The sequence below is a fragment of the Rattus norvegicus genome, chromosome X (assembly GCF_021556685.1).
Source record: "Rattus norvegicus strain SHRSP/BbbUtx chromosome X, alternate assembly SHRSP_T2T, whole genome shotgun sequence".
In the NCBI taxonomy this organism is placed as follows: Eukaryota; Metazoa; Chordata; class Mammalia; order Rodentia; family Muridae; genus Rattus; species Rattus norvegicus.
In genome coordinates this window covers 126596481-126618578 of record NC_141554.1, presented here as the reverse complement: position 1 = coordinate 126618578, position 22098 = coordinate 126596481, and the positions used below count along the sequence as shown (strand labels likewise).

Genomic DNA, 22098 nt, shown 5'->3' with positions numbered 1-22098 from the left:
TAGAAGAGAGTGAAGTCTCCCAGCTCAAAGGACCAGTAAATATCTTCAACAAAATCATAGAAGAAAACTTCCCTAACCTAAAAAATGAGATACCCATAAGCATACAAGAAGCCTACAGAACTCCAAATAGATTGGACCAGAAAAGAAACACCTCCTGTCACATAATTGTCAAAACACCAAACGCACAAAATAAAAAAAGGATATTAAAAGCAGTAATGGAAAAAGGTCAAGTAACATATAAAGGCAGACCTATCAGAATCACACCAGACTTTTCGCCAGAAACTATGAAGGCCAGAAGATCCTGGACAGATGTCATACAGACCCTAAGAGAACACAAATGCCAGCCCAGGATACTGTATCCTGCAAAACTCTCAATTAACATAGATGGAGAAACCAAGATATTCCATGACAAAACCAAATTTACACAATATCTTTCTACAAATCCAGCACTACAAAGGATAATAAATGGTAAAGCCCAACATAAGGAGGCAAGCTATACCCTAGAAGAAGCAAGAAACTAATCGTCTTGGCAACAAAACAAAGAGAAGAAAAGGACACAACCATAACCTCACATCCAAATATGAATATAACGGGAAGCAATAATCACTATTCCTTAATATCTCTCAACATCAATGGCCTCAACTCCCCAATGAAAAGACATAGATGAACAAACTGGATACGCAACGAGGACCCTGTATTCTGCTGCCTATAGGAAACACACCTCAGTGACAAAGACAGACACTACCTCAGAGGGAAAGGCTGAAAAACAACTTTCCAAGCAAATGGTGGGAAGAAGCAAGCTGGAGTAGCCATTCCAATATCAAATAAAATCAATTTTCAACTAAAAGTCATCAAAAAAAGATAAGGAAGGACACTTCATATTCATAACAGAAAAATCCACCAAGATGAACTCTCAATCATAAATATCTAGGCCCCAAATACAAGGGCACCTACATACGTAAAAGAAACTTTACTAAAGCTCAAAACACACATTGCACCTCACACAATAATAGTAGGAGATTTCAACACCCCACTCTCATCAATGGACAGATCATGGAAACATAAATTAAACAGAGACGTAGACAGACTAAGAGAAGTCATGAGCCAAATGGACTTAACAGATATTTATAGAACATTCTATCCTAAAGCAAAAGGATATACCTTCTTCTCAGCTCCTCATGGTACTTTCTCCAAAACTGACCATACAATTGGTAAAAAAAAAAAAAAAACTGGCTTCAACAGGTACAGAAAGATAGAAATAATCCCATGCGTGCTAACAGACCACCACGGCCTAAAACTGATCTTCAATAACAATAAGGGAAGAATGCCCACATATACATGGAAATTGAACAATGCCCTACTCAATGATAACCTGGTCAAGAAAGAAATAAAGAAAGAAATTAAAGACTTTTTAGAATTTAATGAAAATGAAGGTACAACACACCCAAACTTGCGGGACACAATGAAAGCTGTGCTAAGAGGAAAATTCATAGCGCTGAGTGCCTGCACAAAGAAAACAGGAAAGAGCATATGTCAGCAGCATGACAATACAAATACACCCAGGAGGAGTAGAAGGCAGGAAATAATCAAACTCAGAGCTGAAATCAACCAAGTAGAAACAAAAAGGACCATAAAAAGAATCAACAGAACCAAAAGTTGGTTCTTTGAGAAAATCAACAAGATAGATAAACCCTTAGCCAGATTAACGAGAGGACACAGAGAGTGTGTCCAAATTAACAAAATCAGAAATGAAAAGGGAGACATAACTACAGATTCAGAGGAAATTCAAAAAATCATCAGATCTTACTATAAAAGCCTATATTCAACAAAACTTGAATATCTGCAGGAAATGGACAATATCCTAGACAGACCAGGTACCGAAGTTAAATCAGGAACACATAAACCAGTTAAACAATCTCATAACTCCTAAGGAAATAGAAGCAGTCATTAAAGGTCTCCCAACCAAAAAGAGCCCAGGTCCAGACGGGTTTAGTGCAGAATTCTATCAGACCTTCATAGAAGACCTCATACCAATATTATCCAAACTATTCCACAAAATTGAAACAGATGGAGCACTACCGAATTCCTTCTATGAAGCCACAATTACTCTTATACCTAAACCACACAAAGACCCAACAAAGAAAGAGAACTTCAGACCAATTTCCCTTATGAATATTGACGCAAAAATACCCAATAAAATTCTGGCAAACCGAATCCAAGAGCACATCAAAACAATCATCCACCATGATCAAGTAGGCTTCATCCCAGGCATGCAGGGATGGTTTAATATACAGAAAACCATCAACTTGATCCATTATATAAACAAACTGAAAGATCAAAACCACATGATCATTTCATTAGATGCTGAGAAAGCATTTGACAAAATTCAACACCCCTTCATGATAAAAGTCCTGGAAAGAATAGGAATTCAAGGCCCATACCTAAACATAGTAAAAGCCATATACAGCAAACCAGTTGCTAACATTAAACTAAATGGAGAGAAACTTGAAGCAACCCCACTAAAATCAGGGACTGGACAAGGCTGCCCACTCTCTCCCTACTTATTCAATATAGTTCTTGAAGTTCTAGCCAGAGCAATCAGACAACAAAAGGAGGTCAAGGGGATACAGATCGGAAAAGAAGAAGTCAAAATATCACTATTTGCAGATGATATGATAGTATATTTAAGTGATCCCAAAAGTTCCACCAGAGAACTACTAAAGCTGGTAAACAGCTTCAGCAAAGTGGCTGGGTATAAAATTAACTCAAATAAATCAGTAGCCTTCCTCTACACAAAAGAAAAACACGCCGAGAAAGAAATTAGGGAAACAACACCCTTCATAATAGACCCAAATAATATAAAGTACCTCGGTGTGACTTTAACCAAGCAAGTAAAAGATTTTTACAATAAGAACTTCAACACTCTGAAGAAAGAAATTGAAGAAGACCTCAGAAGATGGAAAGATCTCCCATGCTCATGGATTGGCAGGATTAATATAATAAAAATGGCCATTTTACCAAAAGCAATCTATAGATTCAATGCAATCCCCATCAAAATACCAATCCAATTCTTCAAAGAGTTAGACAGAACAATTTGCAAATTCATCTGGAATAACAAAAAACCTAGGATAGCTAAAACTATCCTCAACAATAAAAGGACTTCAGGGGGAATCACTATCCCTGAACTCAAGCAGTATTACAGAGCAATAGTGATAAAAACTGCATGGTATTTGTACAGAGACAGAGAGATAGACAAATGGAATAGAATTGAAGACCCAGAAATGAACCCACACAGCTATGGTCACTTGATTTTTGACAAAGGAGCCAAAACCATCCAATGGAAAAAAGATAGCATTTTCAGCAAATGGTGCTGGTTCAACTGGAGGTCAACATGTAGAAGAATGCAGATCGATCCATGCTTATCACCCTGTACAAAGCTTAAGTCCAAGTGGATCAAGGACCTCCACATCAAACCAGACACACTCAAACTAATAGAAGAAAAACTAGGGAAGCATCTGGAACACATGGGCACTGGAAAAAATTTCCTGAACAAAACACCAATGGCTTATGCTCTAAGATCAAGATTCTACAAATGGGATCTCATAAAACTACAAAGCTTCTGTAAGGCAAAGGACACTGGTTAGGACAAAACGGCAACCAACAGATTGGGAAAAGATCTTTACCAATCCTACAACAGATAGAGGCCTTATATCCAAAATATACAAAGAACTCAAGAAGTTAGACCGCAGGGAGACAAATTATTAAAAAATGGGGTTCAGAGCTAAACAAAGAATTCACAGCTGAGGAATGCCGAATGGCTGAGAAACACCTAAAGAAATGTTCAACATCTTTAGTCATAAGGGAAATGCAAATCAAAACAACCCTGAGATTTCACCTCAAACCAGTGAGAATGGCTAAGATCAAAAACTCAGGTGACAGCAGATTCTGGCGAGGATGTGGAGAAAGAGGAACACTCCTCCATTTTTGGTGGGATTGCAGACTGGTACAACCATTCTGGAAATCAGTCTGGAGGTTCCTCAGAAAATTGGACATTGAACTGCCTGAGGATCCAGCTATACCTCTCTTGGGCATTTACCCAAAAGATGCCCCAACATATAAAAAAGACACGTGCTCCACTATGTTCATCGCAGCCTTATTTATAATAGCCAGAAGCTGGAAAGAACCCAGATGCCCTTTAACAGAGGAATGGATACAGAAAATGTGGTACATCTACACAATGGAATGTTACTCAGCTATCAAAAACAATGACTTTATGAAATTCGTAGGCAAATGGTTGGAACTGGAAAATATCATCCTGAGTGAGCTAACCCAATCACAGAAAGACACACATGGTATGCACTCATTGATAAGTGGCTATTAGCCCAAATGCTTGAATTACCCTAGATGCCTAGAACAAATGAAACTCAAGACGGATGATCAAAATGTGAATGCTTCACTCCTTCTTTAAAAGGGGAACAAGAATACCCTTGGCAGGGAAGAGAGAGGCAACGATTAAAACAGAGACTGAAGGAACACCTTCAGAGCCTGCCCCACATGTGGCCCATACATATACAGCCACCCAATTAGACAAGATGGATGAAGCAAAGAAGTGCAGACCGACAGGAGCCGGATGTAGATCGCTCCTGAGAGACACAGCCAGAATACAGCAAATACAGAGGCGAATGCCAGCAGCAAACCACTGAACTGAGAATAGGTCCCCCGTTGAAGGAATCAGAGAAAGAACTGGAAGAGCTTGAAGAGGCTCGAGACTCCATATGTACAACAATACCAAGCAACCAGAGCTTCCAGGGACTAAGCCACTACGTAAAGACTATACATGGACTGACCTTGGACTCTGACCTCATAGGTAGCAATGAATATCCTAGTAAGAGTACCAGTGGAATGGGAAGCCATGGGTCCTGCTAAGACTGAACCCCCAGTGAACCAGATTGTTGGGGGGAGGGCGGCAATGGGGGGAGGGTGGGTAGGGGAGCACCCATAAGGAAGGGGAGGGGGAGGGGGATGTTTGCCCGGAAACTGGGAAAGGGAATAACACTCGAAATGTACATAAGAAATACTCAATTTAATAAAAAAAAAGATATGTATGCACTTTGAATCTTTGAAGTAGTTACTTTACACTTAGTTAAATTTGGTTAGTTACACAGGTTAAGTAAATAGCTGTTAATTCACCAGTCAGTAGTGATCATATTTTATATTAAATATTCTAAACATTACATAAAATGCATAAAATTATTATAGTTGTAGGATAATGAGGCTTATCATGGCCCTTATGATAAAATATTGGAAATAAAATTCCTTATTACATGCTAAATTCTAACAAAATTTTATTAGTAGTAGTCCTAGCCTTTTATCATCTACAATTTTGATATTTTTCTAAATGATTGCAACCAAATTCATCAAAAGGCTGCAGATTAACTAAGATATTTTTAATTTATTTCATTTTATTAGTGTGTATATGTGTTTTGACTGCATGAATGTCTGTGAACCACATGTATGAATGGTGCCCTAGAAGACCACAGGCTACTGGAAATCAAACCTGGGTACGATGGAAGAGTAATCTCTGAACTGTTGAGCCATCTCGCCACACCCTAAATCTCTACTCTTAAATATGATTTTTCACAAAACAAAACTCATTGTACAAGTAAAGTTTTCTTTGGTTATCTTTAGTAAACACTATTATAGAAAGATAAAAATAGATTCTTAGTTCAAAACTATTATTCAAATTGTTTGTTTTTCTTGTTTCAAATTTTCTGTTTCAAGCTTTGTTGCAATTGCCTGCCAAAATTCTACAGAAGTGTAACTTTTAAAAAGAAAAAATGACCCTGTGATTTTAGATGGCAATGTAAGACATAACCACAAATTGTATTTGAATTTAGTCTGAAAACAAACCGTTTACTAGTTGTTGGCTGTTCAATCTAAAGAGTTTTGGACACTGGAACACAGTCATAAATTGTTCAACTTTAGCTCAGATATCCCTCATTAGAAGAGAACAAACCAACAACCAGTACAAAACCCAGGTCCAAAACCTGTGGGATGGTTAATAAAACACATTTTCATGGAATAATTTTGAAAATGAAGAGAATGGGAGAAAAATGCCAAAGTTTTCAGAAACAAAAGAGTCCCACAAACCCTAACAGAAGGAAAGAGTAGATAAAAGGAAACGTTTTGAAGCAAGTGTTTTTACACATGATTTCTGATAACTATTACAAAAGACTATTGAAAATAAAAGAATTTGTACACACAGCACAATATCATACAAGAAAATGTGCCAGCAGCTGTCTGTTCAATCTAAGGCTATCTTTGCTGTTGTTAATCACTGTGATCCTTCTCACATTTTTTTTCATTTTTTTTATTCTTCTCTCATACAATCCCTTCCTCCTCTCCCCTGAGTCTCTCCCCTGCCACCTTCCCACTCCTCCAGATCCACTCTTCCTCCTTTCCCTATAGAAAAGGTCAGACCTCCCAAATACGGTATATCAAGTTGTGATTATTCTAGAAACATTTCCTCATGACTGGAAAAGGCAATCCAGTAGGAGGAAAATTGTCCCACATGCAGGCTAAATAGTCAGAGACACCACCACTCCCACTGCTAAGAGTCGCACAATAACACCAAGCTACATAACCAAAATTCATGTGTAGAGGAGGCCCTAGCTCAGGCCCATACAGGCTCTGTGGTTGCTCCTTCGGTCTCTATGAGTCCTGTTTAGTTGATTCTATGAGCTGTGTTCTCCTGGTATCCCTGATCCCTCTGGCACTTCCTCTACATCTTCTAAGGTTCCCGAGTTCCACCTAATATTTGCTTGTGGATCTCTGTATCTTTTCCCATCAGCTGCTATAAGAAGCATTTCACATTGTCTTTTAAGAGTATCTTTGATTCAAGGTTTTCATATATTCTCAGTTTACTGTGACATATGCACTCTTATTATAGTAGTATGCAAAATAAACATCATTATTTTTTCTTTGTTTGCTTTCTTCATTTGACACTATGCACTGGGATTAGTTCAGTGACTGATCTTCATGAGTCACTGGCCCTCAACAGAGATGCTTCTCCTTGCAGTAAATGGTAATTCACACAGAGACCCAAAATTTTGGAAACATGCAGAAAGTGACAACAGACTTTCGGGTGTTCAGCCCTAGATGGTATATTTTATCACACCCCACCTCTCAAGGATCTACATAGAATAGAAGGTAAAATTTCTAAGAGTCAGAGGTGGTGGGTGATCCCAGAGAAATATAGCCTTACAGACACAACTAAACTGATATATCAGTATAGTATATATATATATATATATATATATATATATATATATATATATATATATATATATATATATATATATATATATATATATATATTGTGACACAATGCATGAGACCTTCACTGGTTCAAACCTCCAAAATCCCAGCTCAGAGAATGGCATGTGGGCATCAAGAAGCTATTTGGAACTGATGCCTGATGGGAAAGAGTAAATCAGTCTTCTCCAATAGAGTGCCATGGAGTAGGTGACCACCACTAGACAGATTATTTTTCATGTAAATTTTGTTTCAAGATGTGCTTATTCCTAATTCACTCCCACTCTCTAGCTACCATGATTATTTTGTTCCCCTTCTACGTAAGACTGAGGCATCCACACTTTGGTCTTCCTTCTTCTTGAGCGTCATATGATCAGTGAGTTGTATCATGGGTAATCCGAGCTTTTCTTTCCTAATATCCACTTATCAGTGAGTGCATACCATGGGTGTTCTTTTGTGACTGGATCACCTCACTCAGGATGATATTTTCTAGTTCCATCCATTTGCCTAAAAATTTCATGAAGTCATTGTTTTTAATACCTGAGTAGTACTCCATTGTGTAAATGTACCACAATTTCTGTGTTTATTACTCTGTTCAGAGACATCTGGTTGTTTCCAGCTTCTGCTATTATAAATTAGGCTGCTATAATCAGAGAATGTGTCCTTTTTATATGTTGGTGCATCTTTTGGTTATATACCCAGGAGTGGTATAGCTGATTCCTCAGGTAGTACTATGTCCAATTTTCTGAGGAACTTCCAGATTGATTTCCAGAGTAGCTGTACCAGCTTGTAATCCCACCAGCAATGGAGTATTATTCCTCTTTCTCCACATCCTTGCCAGCATCTGGTGTCACCTGAGTTTTTGATCTTAGACATCTGACTGGTATGAGGTGGAATCTCAGGGTTGTTTTGATCTGTATTTCCCTGATGACTAAGGATGTTGAACATTTCTTTAGGTGCTTCTTGGCCATTCGAAATTTCTCAGTTGAGAATTCTCTGTTTAGCTCTGTACCCCATTTTAATAGGGTTATTTGGTTCTCTGAGGTCTAACTTCTTGAGATCTTTGTATATTTTGGATATTAGCCCTCCATAGGATGGAGAGTTAGTAAAAGTCTTTTTCCAATCTGTGGGTAGCCATTTTGTCCTATTGACAATGTCCTTTGCCTTACAGAAGATATTCAATTTTATGACATCCTATTTTTTGATTGTTGATCTTAGAGCATAAGCCATTGGTGCTCTGTTCAGGAAAATTTCCCCTGTACCCATGTTCAAGGCTCTTCCACATTTTCTCTTCTATTAGATTCAGTGTATCTGATTTTATGTGGAGGTCCTTGATCTACATGGTCTGGAATTTTGTACAAAGAGTTAAGAATGGATCAATTTGCATTCTTCTATATGCTGACCTCCAGTTGAACCAGCACCAGTTGTTGAAAATGCTATCTTCACTGCATTTTCACTGGATGGTTTTATCTCCTTTGTCAAAGATCAAGTGACCATAGGTGTGAGGGTTCATTTCTGTGTCTTCACTTCTACTCCATTGTTCCACATGCCTGTCTCTATATCAATACCATGTGGTTTTTATCACTATTGTTCTGTAATAGAACTTGAAGTCAGGGATGGTAATTCCCCCAGAAGTTCTCTTACTGTTGAGAATAGTTTTTTCTATATTGGGTTTTTTGTGTTCCAAATGAGTTTGCAAATTACTCTAACTCTATGAAGAATTGAGTTGGAATTTTGATGGTGATTGCGTTGAATCTGTAGATTGCTTTTGGCAAGGTGGCCATTTTAACTATGTTAATACTGCTGATCCATGAGTAAGGGAGGTCTTTCCATCTTCTGAGGTCTTTTTCAATTTCTTTCTTCAGAGACTTGAAATTCTTGTCAACTAGATCTTTCATTTGGTTGGTTAGAGTCACTCCAAGGTATTTTATATTATTTGTGACTATTGTGAAGGGTGTTGTTTCCCTAATTTCTTTCTCAGCCCATTTATCCTTTGTGTAGAGGAAGGCTACTGATTTGTTTGAGTGAATTTTGTATTCAACAACTTATTAATAAAAGTTAAATACCCAAATGAATGCTGGATTACTTCTACCATAAGTAAGACTTTTTGACTGTTTTTTGTTCTGTTTTGGTTTTTTGCTTCAGCAAAAATAGAAAATGAAATGCAAGTTCTGTCGAAAGGTTACTTTATAACCTGGGACAATTCTCTCTCCCTCTTTCTTTTATTTTAATTTTTCAAAATCAAGACAGCCATAATACCTACTTCTGGGATTAATGAAGTATTATGTATCATTTTTTAAAATGTCTATCATGTTACCTATCATAAAGTAAAGGGTTTGTACATATAGCATTGCTTTATAATCATACTTAACAAAGTAAAATGTGAAATGACTCTTCTAAATGTTTTTTGAATCTAAAAGAAGCACATTTCAGGTTCTAGACAGAATCTTGGATCGAGGTATTATTCAATGCCATAGATAATAAGAATTTACTGTAGTTTTTGGATTATTTTTTAAAACATACTAACTGTAAGCATAAAGTTTAAATTTGTAAATTGCATGATATGGAACTGAGAGTTCTCTATTCAATGAAAAGTATATTTAAATATGTTTTACTTTTAAATCCAGAAATATTCAAAATCAAACAATCAAACACCCCTTAGATATCTTAGGCAAGGTAATGAATTCACTTTCACTTCATTTAGTAAATGTGAAAACTATAACACACATCACTTTAGTATAGTGTCACAATCCCTGCTTTGTTAGCCCCAGCAACAGTTCTCAAACTTGTCAGCACATATCATTTACCTACAGATCTTTAAGAATCTCAAAAATGTCAGCTGTTAGATGGAACCTCTCAGAATACAGTTATACTGGACTCCCATCTACAAGTATAACAGAACATTCTAATAGTGTCAGGGATTGGTTCTTGCCTATGGGATAGGTTTCAAGTTGGGCTGGTCATTGGTTGTCCATTCCCTCAGCCTCTGCTCCATCTTTGTCACTGCATTTCTTGTAGTCAGATGCAGAGACCCACAACCAAACATTAGCTCAGGGAGTCTGGAATGTTAGGGGAAGGATTGAGGGACCTAGAGGGGATAGGAATTCCACAGGAAGACCAACAAAGTCAACTACCCTGGACCCTTGGGGGCTCCTAGAGAATGAACCACCAATGAATGAGCATACATGATCTGAATAAACGCCTCCCACACATATGTAGCAGATATGCAGCTTAGTCTTCATGTGGGTTCACCAACAACAGATTGGGGGTAGTTGTCCCTAAAGCTGTTGTCTGCTTCTGGGATATATATTCTGGCTAGGCTGCATTTTCTGGCCTCAGTGGGAGAGAATACACCTAGCCCTTCAGAGACTTGATGTGCCAGGGTGGAGGGATATCAAGGGAGGCTCCACTCTCTCAGAGTAGAAGGGGAGTGTGAAGGGGAAAGGAATTGTGGGAGAGGATCCAAGAGGTGGAACAGTGATCAGGATGTAAAGTGAATATATAAATTAATGAGGGGAAAGAATATGAAAATGCTCAAGCTATATCATCCAAAATTTCAAATATGAAACACAGAGGTCAGTACTTCATAAATTCCCAGGTCATTTTAGTAATTAGCCACCATTAACAACCATGGTTGTCGAATCCAAGAGCACATCAAAACAATCATCCACCATGATCAAGTAGTCTTCATCCCAGGCATGCAGGGATGGTTTAATATACGGAAAACCATCAACTTGATCCATTATATAAACAAACTGAAAGAACAAAACCACATGATCATTTCATTAGATGCTGAGAAGGCATTTGATAAAATTCAACACCCCTTCATGATAAAAGTCCTGGAAAGAATAAGAATTCAAGGCCCATACCTAAACATAGTAAAAGCCATATACAGCAAACCAGTTGCTAACATTAAACTAAATGGAGAGAAACTTGAAGCAACCCCACTAAAATCAGGGACTAGACAAGGCTGCCCACTCTCTCCCTACTTATTCAATATAGTTCTGGAAGTTCTAGACAGAGCAATCAGACAACAAAAGGAGGTCAAGGGGATACAGATCGGAAAAGAAGAAGTCAAAATATCACTATTTGCAGATGACATGATAGTATATTTAAGTGATCCCAAAAGTTCCACCGGAGAACTACTAAAGCTGATAAACAGCTTCAGCAAAGTGGCTGGGTATAAAATTAACTCAAATAAATCAGTAGCCTTCCTCTACACAAAAGAAAAACATGCCGAGAAAGAAATTAGGGAAACAACACCCTTCATAATAGACCCAAATAATATAAAGTACCTCGTTGTGACATTAACCAAGCAAGTAAAAGATTTGTACAATAAGAACTTCAAGACTCTGAAGAAAGAAATTGAAGAAGACCTCAGAAGATGGAAAGATCTCCCATGCTCATGGATTGGCAGGATTAATAGAGTAAAAATGGCCATTCTACCAAAAGCGATCTACAGATTCAATGCAATCCCCATCAAAATACCAATCCAATTCTTCAAAGAGTTAGACAGAACAATTTGCAAATTCATCTAGAATAACAAAAAACCTAGGATAGCTAAAACTATCCTCAACAATAAAAGGACTTCAGGGGGAGTCACTATCCCTGAACTCAAGCAGTATTACAGAGCAATAGTGATAAAAACTGCATGGTATTGGTACAGAGACAGTCATGGTCCAATGGAACATAATTGAAGACCCAGAAATGAACCCACACACCTATGGGCACTTGATGTTTCACAAAGGAGCCAAAACCATCCAATGGAAAAAAGAAAGCATTTTCAGCAAATGGTGCTGGTTCAACTGGAGGTCAACATGTAGAAGAATGCAGATCGATCCATGCTTATCACACTGTACAAAGCGTAAGTCCAAGTGGATCAAGGACCTCCACATCAAACCAGATACACTCAAACTAATAGAAGAAAAACTAGGGAAGCATCTGGAACACATGGGCACTGGAAAAAATTTCCTGAACAAAACACCAATGGCTTATGCTCTAAGATCAAGAATCGACAAATGGGATCTCATAAAACTGCAAAGTTTCTGTAAGGCAAAGGACACTGTGGTTAGGACAAAACGGCAACCAACAGATTGGGAAAAGATCTTTACCAATCCTACAACAGATAGAGGCCTTATATCCAAAATATACAAAGAACTCAAGAAGTTAGACCGCAGGGAAACAAATAACCCTATTAAAAAATGGGGTTCAGAGCTAAACAAAGAATTCACAGCTGAGGAATGCCGAATGGCTGAGAAACACCTAAAGAAATGTTCAACGTCTTTAGTCATAAGGGAAATGCAAATCAAAATAACCCTGAGATTTCACCTCACACCAGTGAGAATGGCTAAGATCAAAAACTCAGGTGACAGCAGATTCTGGCGAGGATGTGGAGAAAGAGGAATACTCCTCCATTGTTGGTGGGATGGCAGACTGGTACAACCATTCTGGAAATCAGTCTGGAGGTTCCTCAGAAAATTGGACATTGAACTGCCTGAGGATCCAGCTATACCTCTCTTGGGCATATACCCAAAAGATGCCCCAACATATAAAAAAGACACGTGCTCCACTATGTTCATCGCAGCCTTATTTATAATAGCCAGAGGCTGGAAAGAACCCAGATGCCCTTCAACAGAGGAATGGATACAGAAAATGTGGTACATCTACACAATGGAATATTACTCAGCTATCAAAAACAATGACTTTATGAAATTCGTAGGCAAATGGTTGGAACTGGAAAATATCATCCTGAGTGAGCTAACCCAATCACAGAAAAACACACATGGTATGCACTCATTGATAAGTGGCTATTAGCCCAAATGCTTGAATTACCCTAGATGCCTAGAACAAATGAAACTCAAGACAGATGATCAAAATGTGAATGCTTCACTCCTTCTTTAAAAGGGGAACAAGAATACCCTTGGCAGGGAAGAGAGAGGCAAAGATTAAAACAGACACAGAAAGAACACCCATTCAGAGCGTGCCCCACATGTGGCCCATACATATACAGCCATTCAATTAGACAAGATGGATAGAGCAAAGAAGTGCAGGCCGACAGGAGCCGGATGTAGATCGCTCCTGAGAGACACAGCCAGAATACAGCAAATACAGAGGCGAATGCCAGCAGCAAACCACTGAACTGAGAATAGGACCCCCGTTGAAGGAATCAGAGAAAGAACTGGAAGAGCTTGAAGGAGCTCGAGACCCCATATGAACAACAATGCCAAGCAACCAAAGCTTCCAGGGACTAAGCCACTACCTAAAGACTATACATGGATTGACCCTGGACTCTGACCTCATAGGTAGCAATGAATATTCTAGTAAGATCACCAATGGAAGGGGTAGCCCTTGGTCCTGCTAAGACTGAAATCCCAGTGAACGTGATTGTTGGGGGGAGGGCAGCAATGGGGGAGGATGAGGAGGGGAACACCCATAAAGAAGGGGAGGGGGAGGAATTAGGGGGATGTTTGACCGGAAACCAGGAAAGGGAATAACACTGGAAATGTAAATAAGAAATACTCAAGTTAATAAAAAAAAGAGAGAGAGAAACACGTGCCATGGAAGACTTATATATACTAAAGAGTCATATCTAAATAATACTTAGTTAAAATTAAGTAGAATAGATGACTCGCTCATTAGTGATTTACAAAGCTTCTGCTAGACTTTTGCAACAAAGCCTTATTATTACCCTTATTGGGACTTTCTAATGATTATCAAAATCCTGTGGATTGATGTCTTTATTCAGGTGAGGACAGGCATTAGATAAGGCAAGGCCTGTGCCTGGACAGTAAAAAATTATAGCAGGCACGGAGTTTTGGAGAGGGAAGAGAGAGTGGAAACAAAAAAAGAACAAATGAAGATGCAGAAGGAGAAGGATGACCCACCCTCTGTGTGGCTTTAAATAACCACAAGTAGCTATGAAAAATCATATAAAGATGGATAATTATAGGAAAATTTGTCTTATTTAGGTGGCCAGTTTATATCAATATTAGTTGGTTCTAGGTTCATTGTGTGACATTTTGTGGAGTGAGAATTTACTGATATAAATCTGACTAATAAATTACAAGCGTCTAAGGTTTTGATTTTACTGGGATACTGGAAATTGTTACAATAACCACAGTGGGCAGATGCTGTGAATGAGAGCAGAGTTCATAGCAGAGAGCCACAAGACAGATGACTGCCATTGTGGTGCTAGTCATGGAGTTGGAAAGACCACAGGGCCCAGAGAGTGGCTGGCAATAGCATGAGAGGAAAATTGAAAACTTAGTAAGTTGGTTGAGACACTTTGCTGATTAAGATGAAAATACCCAGAAGATGCCATGTGCCCCTGTGGTATCAGCAATAGCATGGGTTAATGTCTTAATTTTAATTCATAATATTTACCACAGCAAGTTCCCTTCTTTGTTATTCCTCTGAGAAAGATGGTAATGTGTTATTAAATAAAGAAACTTATGGAAAGGGAAAAAAAACAACCATGGTTGTACAGAGCAAATCACCTAGTGACATTTGGTATCTTCTCCCTTTTTTAAGGGAATGAGAAATAGTTTATTCTAGAGGTATGAGTGACTATGGCATAGGAGCACAGATCCAGACAGCCCAAAGAACATGTTTCAATGTAGAAATGTTTCCATAAAACTATTTCAGTGACAGAACAAAATAAAATCATAAATCAAAGCATTTTTAAAATAAATTGGTAGAAAAACCAGAAAGATAGGTTACATCAATGCAAGAGAATTTCTGTATGGGTCTTAGAGGTTCTCTGATGATGTTTTTAGTTTTAAAATACATTTTATTTTAGTAAAAATTAGAATTGTAACACTTATCCACTTCTTTTTCTTCCTCAGTCTTCTCCTAGGTACCCCTCTAATTTCATTCACATTTTCAAATTGATAACCTCCTTTACTTTGTTGGATAAACAAATATATAATACAACTGCTTGAGTCCAATATTTGTGTTTGTGTTATATGATTTCAAACCTGACCATTTTGTATTGGATAACCAATAAAGAGGCTCATCCTTCTCTCTCTCTCTCTCTCTCTCTCTCTCTCTCTCTCTCTCTCTCTCTCTCTCTCTCTCTCTCTCTCTCTCTCTCTCTCTCAGCAGTCATTAGATGTCCATAATTTTTTTGGAGTGAAAATTTCCAGTTTTGCCTTTGCATGTCTATTGAAATTGTCATTGTTCCAGTCTAGTTTATGTACACATTTCTAGAAGAGACTATCCCAGCAAAGCTCTTGATATCCTTACATTCTCCCCATATTCCATGATGTATAAATGCATGAACTATGATATAAATGTATCCATTTGGACTTAGCTCCCAGATGTCTGTCAATCTCTACATTGTGAACAGTTGTGGATTTCCAGGACAGTCATTATTTGTTGTGAAAAGAAATTTCTTTGATGAAAGGTGAGAGCTAAGCTACACTTTCCTGTGAGTATATGAAAAAGTATTTACTTAATGCTTAGAAATTACGCACCGTTTACTTTTAATTACAATTGAACTGCTTTGACACTGTTTTCTCTAATATCCTCTAAAGGAACTTTCAGCCTGGGTCTTCTCTCTTTTAGGAAACTTTTTAAAAACTTTCCCAATTCTTGATTCTGTCCCATTTAACAACCACTTCCAAAGAGTTTGCCCTAGTAGAAACAGATTTAATGTCATTCGAGAGAGCTTTTTATCACTGTAGCATTATTTGAGGAGTTTCTCTCTAATTACATCCTCCAGTCCTAACCTAGTGTTGATGTGTATGGTCAATTAACAGAGAAATATATAACAAAACTCTATACTTTCTGTAATTCTTTGAAACTTTCTGGAGCAATTGAAAAATGACTGATCTTTAAATGAGTCAATTATTGTTCCTTCTGAAGTCCACATTGTTTCCAACAGTACCTTGTTAAAAATGCTTTTAGACAATTTTGCTGTGGGAAAACACTGCTCAAAGAATAGGATCTTAAAAGAATTGATCCTAAAATGTAAATGTTCCTGAGAAATACTTTAATAATTTAGTGAAAGGGAGCTTTTTGAAGTAAATCAGGTCAGGGAGAGTCCAGGGAGAAAGGCTGATCAGTATACAATAAGTTGCAGTTAAGTAGGAACAAAAAGGTATGGAATTCTAAGGTCTTCATAGGTAAGAGGAGTATAGTCAACGTTCCAAAAGCTAAAAGAAAAGCTTTTGAAATCTTTCACCATAAATAAATGGCAAATGTTCCAGTAGATATGCTTAATCTGATTTGAGCATCAGAGGCACACATACATACACACACACTCATACACACAAATATATACATTAAATGGTACCCATTGTCATGTACATCTTCAACTATTTCATATAGGAGTTTAAAATAAACTTCAAAAATATAATCAAACCATGTCTCAGAGTATCATCTAACTGAGTTCAAAGGTCTGTGATGAATAAGAAGAGAAGAAATAAAGTAGTATCTTCCCTGCAGAGAATCATTGTGCATGAAGAGACATGAACATTTATTTAAATAAATCAAAGGAGCAGTTGCACTCTATTACAACTACAACAAAAATACCTCTTGAAAATAAGACACAAACTATTTCAAGTGTAAGACCTTTGAGAAGACTTATGGTATCTTTATTGAAAGGGGAAATGGGATATTATTGGCAAAACCCAAAGGCCCTACTTTGGGACAAAGCTAGGTATAGTTAAGAAAGCCAAAGCAACCAAGGATGATGTTTTATGCCATTATTCCCAGCACATAGGTGGCAGAGGGAGGGAGAACTTGAGTTCAAGGACAGCCTAGGCTAGATAGCAAATGTTATCCAAAAAATGCTAGAAAGGAAGTGTAGAAGGACAAAACCAAAAGAAATTAAGGGTTATCAATAAGCATTTGTGCTTATACCCACAGATTAATGTAGTCTTCCCCCTTACTCCTATCAATGAAACTCCACTGCAAGAGACAGAGACCACTATAGAAAATTGCAAGCTATCAAAATGCAGAGTTGTAGAGCCCAGTCTAAATGGATACATGTTAAGAAAAGAAAAAAAAGCGCTCTATGACTAAGGCTCAAGGAACATTGTTAAAGAGGGGTCTGAAAAGTTATGAGCCAGAAGGCTGGGTAGTTTGCTATGAGACTGTCTCCGAGGAATGTCAGAAGCTACACCCATTAAGTCTTACTAACATGACTGCACAAACATAAGCTGAAAAAAAGTGGACACTAATGAACATGCCAATGTGGATGGGGGAAAACCCATAAGAACTCAACCTTCACAAATAACTATAGGCAGCTGAGGAATTCTGGGAGTGGAAGAGATGGTCTTCTCAAGAGCATACAAGTTGGTTGTTCAGTGCTCTGAAAACATATATACAAGCAACATTATATGGACTCGACAGGTTATACTTATGAATATATCTAGAAAGCCAGAAAATGATTGCAAAGGGTGACTTTTCAGAACATGGGGAGGATTCAAATAAACTTATAAATGAAGTAAGGGAGTCAATTCAGAATCTAAGAAGAAGAACTCTATTCTAGGGAAACCTGCTCATCCATCCTCACTGCTACTATAATCACAAAAATCTGGAAATGGAAACGACCAAGATGCCCATCAGTTAGTAAATGGATACTGAATGTATGGTACATGTACTTACAAATGAAATGATAAAATGTGTGGCTAAATGTCTGGGTCTGGGTTATATTACCCAGAGAAACAAAAGTCACATGTTTTCTTTCATCTACGAATCTCCAAATTCTCATTTCACCAGGAATACCCATAAAAGTCAGAAAATTACAAGGAGGCAATGAGGAGAACCTTTTAAGGGAGGGAAGATAGAACACCCTGTAATTAAAAAGAATTAAAAGTGAATCATGGAACAAGAAACAAGAAGGATTGAACTGGAATGGTGAAACAGAGACTATAGTAGAGGAAGGAGTGTAAGGCGTAATAAATAATACTAAAGATGGAAGAAGCCTCCTAAATTATGCATATATTCATCACTTGGGGGAAACTGAGATTCTATTGCCTGGTTTCACTTGCTATTCTTTCTCCATTTCCAGAGTGTAGCTTGAATATGATTATCCAGGCTTCTCTGTTTCTATCACCATCCCTGCCCTGCCTGTTAATATGTCTCCCCTACCACACTGAACTCTATACCTCTAGAACTGTAACCAAAATAAATCTTTTCACTCTTAAGCTGTTTTTGTCAGGATGTTTTATTATAGCAACAACAAAATGAATACAGGCTACAATGTAGATAAACCCAAAAAAGACCATGTTAAGTGAAATAAGGTACCCACAAAAGGACAAGGTGGCATATCTGAAATAGATACATTCATGTGGAAAGAATAGAGATTAGGGTAAAGCTGATAACTCAGTCAGTAAATTGCTTGCCTTGTAAGCATTGGGGCTGAGTTTTATTCTCCAAAACCCACATAGGAAAAAGAATAAGCCAGGCAGATTTCTGGGGCTCACTAGCCAGGCAGTCAGTCTAGTTTCAAGCCAATGATAGGCCTCCTCTCAAAATAAGTGCCATGTGGTCACAAAAGAAAACACTTAAAAATCAGAGTACAAGTTATACAATGATTGTGGACAGAATGTTATAGGTTGCTATTGAATGTGACTATAAAGTTTGTTTAAGTGAAGAAAAGTTTTTGAAATAGGTAATTGTGGTTTCATATCCCTTTATATGTAATTCTTGTCACTACAACGCATACTTAAAATTGGTTAAAATGATGATTGTTGTATTTTGCCACAGCAAGTAATCAAAACCATATTTCTTTCAAACTATAGTATCCAGCCAAGAGATTTTCTTTTTACTTTCCAGGACAGATACTGCAAAGGTTGTGTTTCTGCTGTGTCATCTCTAGGGCTATGTTAAAAACATTAACCTCTAAGCCTAATATGGTACTGCATGTCTGTGACCCCAGCACTTGGGCGACAGGAACAGGAAGATTACTTATCATTTGATGCAAGAGACCCTGTCTCAAAATCCTTTTTTTGTCCTGAAATAAAATTTTAAAAAATGCCTCTTAATCTTCTATTTCTAGAAGAGGGTAATATCCACAAAAATGCTCAGGAGATTACATCATTAGGGCTCTGGCCTCACCGACTGATAGGTTCATAATCTGATGATATATTTAGTTTATAGAAACTTTCAGAGATGTCTAGTTTGAGGAAATAGGCTGATAGGAGTATGTCCTGAAAGAGATTCCTTCTCCCTCTCCCTCTCCCTCTCCCTCTCCTCCTCCCTCTCCCTCCCTCCCTTCCTCCCTCCCTCCCTCCCTCCCTCTCTGTCTCTGTCTCTCTGTCTCTCTCTGTGTGTCTGTCTCTTTATCACGCATGCACACGCGCGCGTGCGCACACACACACACACACACACACACACACACACACACAGATTCACTCAGTCTTGCTCTCACTCTTGCTTTCTGGCTCTTTTGCTCCATAATCTTTTATTAATGCTCTTTCACATTCTATCCCTTCCCTAAGTCCCAGTCCCATCCCCATTTTAGTATTATGCTTTGTTGCATAGCATGCTTTCATCACCATAATGTTCTGCCTTACCACTTGCTCATAGCTATGGATCAAGGGGATCATACACTGAAATGATGTGCCAAAAGAAATCCTTCCCTTGTAATGTGTTAGGTTGATTGACATAGTAATGATAGGACATATTACCAGATACTAAACTGAGAAAGACAATGAACAAATTCTTGATTTGAGAAAGATAAAGAGGTAAGACTACATCTAACAAGAGAAGGAGAAAATGAAGACTAGACTAGCAGGCCAACATGAACATCTAGAACTTGGGGGATTTTAGGGGTGTACACAAGAAATGGAAGGCTGTTCCATGCTCTGTAAAATATCAGAGGGGATCCAGTCCATGTCCACCTGCTAGCACAGTCCTCTTACATCTCTACTATCACCAGTCTACACCTGCTACCAGCTCACCATGAATGATGAGATTGCTTTGTTCCTTGTTGACAACGGCTCCAGCATGTGCAAAGCTAGCTTCACAAATAAAAAAGTTCCCTAGGCCATCTTCTTCCTCATCATGAGCCACGCTATGTACCAGGATGGGGTGGTGGACTTGGGCCAGAAGGACACCTATGTGTATGATGATGTCCAGAACAAGAGAAGCATTCTGACCCTGTAGTATTCCATTGATCATGGCAATGTCACTAGCTCGAACAATATGAAGAAGATCTGGCACCACACCTCTACACCAAACTGCATGTGGCTTCTGAGGAGCACCTCGTACTATTCTTGGAGCCCCTTTGAACAGCAAGGCCAACTGTGAAAAGATAACCAAGATCATGTTTGACACTTTCAAAACCCCAGTTATGGACATAGCCACCCAGGCTGTGCTGTCCCTGTATGCTTCTGGTCATATCACTGGCATTATAACAAACTCCAGAGATGGGGTCATCCACACTGTGAACATCTATGAGAACTAGGCTCTTCCTCATGCCATCCTTTGTCTGGACTTGGCTAGCTGTGATCTGACAGACTATCTCATAAAGATCCTGACTGAGTGTGGCTAAAGCTTCACAACTAAAGCCAAAAGGGAAATTGTGAGTAACATCAAAGAGAAGCTGTGGTATGTCATTTTGTTTTGTTTTGGTGCTTTTGACTCAGGGTTTTAAAAGTGGAATGGTGAAGCCAATAGTAATCGGTTGAAGCAAGCATCCCCCAAAGTTCTACAATATGGATGAGGACATTGTTTGTACATCGTTTTTTGTTTGTTTTTAATAGTCATTCTAAGTATCAATGAGATATATGGCTACAGGAAGTTCCTCATGCTCAAAAAGCCACCCCCACTCCTTAGAGGAAGATAGCTAAGTGCTCACCCTGAGTCCACACCAGGAGATGACAGCATTGCTTCTGTGTAAATTAAATAGTCAAATTGTTCCCATATCTTTTACCTTAACACTATTTTTGAATGGTCAGCCATTATAGCCATCTGTATTTTTGCTCCCCTAACTGGATGTATGAAAGATTTAGTCTCCCTGGGAGTGGGTTGAGGTGTTGAGGCATCCAAAATTTGCCTGTACACTAACTTGAGGTTAGTTTGATAGAAGTGCACAGCTAACAAAAAATATATTAGAGGGGAGGGTATAAAATGACATTTTAAGTGATCTTACTCTTTTTACATAATATAAATTATTTCTAATATTTTATGAGATCTTTGAGTATTCATCATATTTTTATCATATTTATGCTTATCCTCCAACTTCTCTCATATCCCCACTCTCAACCAACCCTTCCCACCCAATTTCAAGCTTCCACCCCCACCCCTTTGGGTCGAGTTTGTGTTGCCTACCTATTCTTGGGAGTGGAGTCTGTTCTAGCACTTGTTCAGTCTACCAGGAGTCCCATCATTAAAGAAAAATAGATCTCCCTCAGTTCCCCAGAAGTTATGAAATACCTCAGCTCAGGGTGGGATTCCATGCACACCTCCTGCCATGCTGTGATTTTTTTGTCTGGCATGTGCTTATGTATGCTGTCGCAGTCACTATGAGATTGCATATCCAATTGCCCTGCATGCCTTAGAGGAAAAAAACAGTTTCCTTGATGTGTGTCACAATCACGGCCTCTTACAATCTCTCTGCTCCCACATCCATAACAATCCCTGGGACTTGCATGGAAAGAGCATGATGATGTATGCCCCATTTAGGGATCAACATTCCAGTGTTTCCTATTCTCTGTATCTTTACCAATTTGGGGGTTTCTGTGTTAATTGCCACCTGTTATAAGCATCTTCATGAATTCAAATATATATACAGCAACATGCAAAAACCAACAGTCTAGAAGTACTGGATAG

At 38.3% G+C, this 22098-nt stretch overlaps 1 pseudogene; it reads right to left on the bottom strand.

The window, feature by feature from the left end:
• The window catches only part of LOC147998356 (uncharacterized), a 154564-nt pseudogene extending 133336 nt beyond the window's left edge, over positions 1–21228 (bottom strand).
• Positions 21229–22098: the final 870 nt, after the last annotated feature.